General features: G+C 34.3%; 1 protein-coding gene across 1 annotated transcript in view; it reads right to left on the reverse strand.

The window, feature by feature from the left end:
- Window positions 1-4,039, reverse strand: part of LOC108368759 (NUAK family SNF1-like kinase 1) — a gene marked incomplete at its 3' end in the record, with an annotated part of 52,320 nt that extends 48,281 nt beyond the window's left edge. Inside the window, exon 1 of the mRNA XM_017623673.1 lies at window positions 4,003-4,039. The remainder of the gene's footprint in view (window positions 1-4,002) is intronic.
- Window positions 4,040-4,564: the final 525 nt, after the last annotated feature.

The raw sequence follows: 4,564 nt of genomic DNA on the forward strand, positions 1-4,564 counted from the left end.
TTGTTAAGCAGTAAGTAACTGTTGTTTTGTTCTACTTTTTACTTTTTAAAAACAATGTAAATTTAATGTAATGTCAGACAAAAATTGACTAAAAAATACCGAAAAAGTTAAAGGAAACAACAAAACGGACGAAAATCTAGTAGAAAAAGTCCTGAAAAAATCTCGAAGTTTTGAAAATTTTTTTTTGTAATCCACTTTCCCACTTCGGCGCTTATTGATTTTCACTCAAAAAGTATGTACTTCAAGGCAGACGTTTTTGGACTAACCCATCACCGCTTTATACCAGTTTTAATCACTGTTGTTTTGTGTAACCACAACTAATGAAGTGTGAATGAAGAATGAAGTTTCTATTCGAATTCAATTAATTAATTTAAGTATTTTGGAAATTAATGAAAGTATCAAATTTGATTTAGCGAAATGCATGCGTTGTATGATAAATACGTACGTATCTACATATATATATACAAATGTAGTCAGTATAAAAGATCACTGTTACACAAATTTAATCAATCGTATTTTGATGAATTGTAAGTGTTTGTTAAGGGAAAAATTATACTGAATAGGGCAGCACCAAAATAGGCTTTTTAGGTTTAATCTCAGCAATTCGATCACATCTGGTGGAAGCTCTAATTTCTTCTGGTGCTTTGTGCGTTTATTCAAAGAATGGCTAGAAATAAGAGGATATGATATGTCCAATGCTCGATAAACACGTCTGACAAGTTATTCACACGGCTACTTTTTTATATAATTTTATATAATTTGTTGGCAACCGTTTTCTGGACTTGGTAATTCATATTTTGTTTTTTTTTTTCAATAAAAACCTTTTCGTCCATTTTAGAAGTGCAGGACGAGATGAAGTTTGTAGTTCATTTAGAGGTTGAAAAAAGTTTAGAGAAAAGTTAGTATTTTTTAACTTTAATTATAAACTTTTTAATGAAAACATTTGTTAGAAACTATTTCAAAATTCACTCAATCGTTATTTGATAACTCATTTACACATATAAGTACATAAATACTTTTTTTTTAAGTTAACTTTGGTGGTGTAGTGGTTAGCAGAGCGCGCTACCACTCCGCAGGGCCTGGGTTCGAACCCGGTTCAAACAAACTACAAAAAAAAAATTTCTAATAGTGGTCGCCCCTCGGCAGGCAATGGAAAGTAGAATGAAAAGTAGCTTCTCATAAAAAAAAATAGAATCGCCGTTCGGAGTCGGCGTAAATTTTTAGGTCCCTCCCCTGTTTGTGACAACATCAAGGCGCGCGCCACAATTCGGAGGAGAAGCTGGGCCAAGCACTAGCATATTTGTAAGCGCCAATCCTTATATTATTATTATTATTAAAAAACTTTCATTTTGCAAAAATTTTAATTTCGCATTTTGGCCAATAAAAAATACAACATTTCATATAGTGCAATGTGCCAAATATCATTGAAATACGTCCAGCCGTTTTAGCGTGAAAGAGCAACAAGCAAATTTATAATATTCACAGTCACATAGCTTATTGATTTTCTATTTTTGCTCCACAATTTTGTAATTTCCATTAATTTCGCATGAAAATCAGTACTGAAAAAATATGCAACAACAATTTTATTTATTTTAAGTGATATTTCATATATCTAAACTTAAATTAGCTTTTAGTGAAATTTTATTCATGCTAATTTATGCTTGTTTTCTGCAACCATTAGCCAAATTGGAAAATATGAAAATTTTTATGCTAATTTAAAAGCACACAATACAAAAATTTAGCATAAAATATTTACGGTATAAGTGTTTGTTAAATTTCGCATATACATACAAAAACACTCATGTGTACGAGTATCTAGTATGTATGTAGATAGCGCTAGGATTTACGCTTTGAATGCTGTGTTTGTTTACTTAGCTTCTGCGTAAAATATGTAGCATTCAAGGAAGAAAAAATTATTGCAAATTTATGTAAGAAGTCTAGGCGACAAAAATTTATTATTTCACATATTCTTTTTACAAATTATGGCAGTGTGTTATGTATGTACATACATGTGTGGTAGCAAGTGGAGAAGAAAATATTTATCTAAGGATTGCAACATGGTATATCGTTTGCTAAATGTTTACCTCTTTTTTGCGTCATGCATTTATTTTGAAGGTTAAAACTTGACAAGCTAAATGTGTGATACTTTCTAATGGCGTTCGTGTGGTCTTTTCATAACTTGCACTTGGAGGGTATCGATCAATGAGAGAAAAAGGCCAATTACGTATGTATGTATATATACTTCAATGCTGTCATAACTGAAAAAAAAAAACCAAAAACTAGAGAAAGACGGCCTTAAAGTTTTGAATTTACAAATGAAAATATTTATGTTTACTCCCATACTGGTAATCGATAAAGCTATGTAACTTTTACACAACCTAGAAGAAGAACTAACAGCAATTTCTGCATGCTTAGCTCGATTTTTGTTTTTTGCTTATGACACTTTTCTGGTAATTGAGCGATATGTAAGTTTCCAAAGATTTTAAAAACACTTGAATTCAAGTTGTAAAAAATTAAGAAATACAAATTGTAAAAAGTTAATTAAAGAAATTTTGCTCCCCAAAAACCTAACGTAAACATCCACGCATTCTTATACATATGTATGTAAGTTGGTGGAGTACAAAATGCTTAATAAGTCGTAGTGAAAAGCTTGCATAAATTCTGTAAAAGATATGTGATACACTAAAAAAAAATATTACAAATTTCAAAACAAATCAATATTTCTTAATCAACTTCCAGTTATCATAAAATGAATATGTGCTATGCAGATCCACTTGCGTATGGAAGATGGTTCCGTATGAAGAACTCCACGCATGCGGAGAAATGTAATCGCCATTCACCAGGGATTGGCCTGGAAGGATTATTTTGCAGCTGGTTTAAGCAGCTCACAACGTTTGGTTTACACCAAGAGTTCTTTGGGTGACAACCGAACACCCTTTTGCGAGAGGCAATGTGAAAAGGCTAACTCCCAGCAATGAGTTGGGCTTCGGACGTGCAACTTCATAGCTCAGAAAAACACTGAACGGGGCTAGGTAAAAAAAAATTGGACTTTGCGAAGACTACTACAGCTGTCATGTCGAGTATTGCAAATTCGTTAGCGTATTTGTGGTGAAAGAGATACTCCGTTGCCGAGGACTGATGTTCACCATGGTTAAAAAGATTCTTGTCCCAATCCGCATCGAAACGAGCTTCTTCAACATCTCGATTAGTTACGTCCACGATCGTACAGAAGAGGATGATAGGGCGACCAAAGACCAATTCTATGATCACTTGGAATGCACAAGCGGGGCCTGCCCCGTCCCGATAACAAAATTGTCCGTCGTGATTTCAATGCCAAGGTGGGCACGGAAAGAATCTTTGGTGCCAACGAGGGAAATTTCTAGCATAAAGTGATCTCCTATTCGAAAAAACGAAACACTGCGAGCTTGTAAAGAGCTGAACAGGAAAGCGAGATGTATGTTCCGCAAAATAGATAGAGATATCGAAATACGTGAGTACAACTTACGGAAGGTTTCAATACCAGAACGAACTGCTGTAAGAACAACCACTGCGACATAGTATCCGACGTATATTACATGATAACTGCACGGTAACTTGTGGAAAAGTTGAACCCGAGCCCCAGTCAATGACGACGCACGCGATGTCGCACCCTCTGACTATGACGAGGTATGAATAGCAATTACTTACTTGGCTTTTTTCAGCCAAAAAAGCTGCGGAAGCTGATTGCCTGCCAGCCCAGCTATTGCGGAGCTTATAATACAGATGACTTGAGTTTAAGTGTGCTCTGCCCAATCCACAAGAAAGACTGACACCATAACGCACTCATTGGGCCATCTTAGTGTAGCCAAATATTGGAAAAGACTTGCGAGAACATTCATTTGGCATTTCCAATTTTCCGTCAGTTGGTACAGAGGAGAAACGACTGGCGTGCTTTGTTGAACTCGGCCAAAATCGCTTAGGCGCTTACAGCGCCTATCGAGAAGAGATATATATTCAACTTACCACTTTTTAGGAAGAATTACTGCATCTGAAATAAAAGAAAAAAAAAAGAAAAATTAACGCAAGTGAAATATATACTCACAGTTTTATCTAACATAAAAAATTTAAGTATCTAAATAATTACGTCCAGGGCGAAAAATCGCAAGTTTTTTTGGGAACTTTCCAGTCCATTACACTATTTTGAAAATGGGAAAATTTTTGCAAGGGAAATGCATTTTCTAAGAGGAAAAATCGTTGTTTCTGATGCATTGATGCTGTTAAACGAACGATTTTCATTGAATAAAATTCACTCCAAAATAGGCCCTATTTTAAACGGAAAATGTTAGCTAAAAAGAATCTACTGCGCTAAACTAAAAAGGGATGAGAGTCTACAAGAGGGCGTAGCATCCCTTAATAATGGAATAAATGTGGTAGTAAAGAAAATGATGACTAATATATTTGAAGCAAAGAATTATAATGATCGAATGATTTTTGTTATATATTTGCAAGGTTTCTAAAGTTAAAATTATTTTATTATTTTTCATAAAGATATAGTTCATGCTTTAACCAAACCCTTATGCTAAAT

This window comes from Rhagoletis zephyria, unplaced genomic scaffold, assembly GCF_001687245.7.
Source record: "Rhagoletis zephyria isolate East Lansing unplaced genomic scaffold, Rhagoletis_zephyria_1.1 Rzeph_scaffold_03300, whole genome shotgun sequence".
Classification (NCBI taxonomy): Eukaryota; Metazoa; Arthropoda; class Insecta; order Diptera; family Tephritidae; genus Rhagoletis; species Rhagoletis zephyria.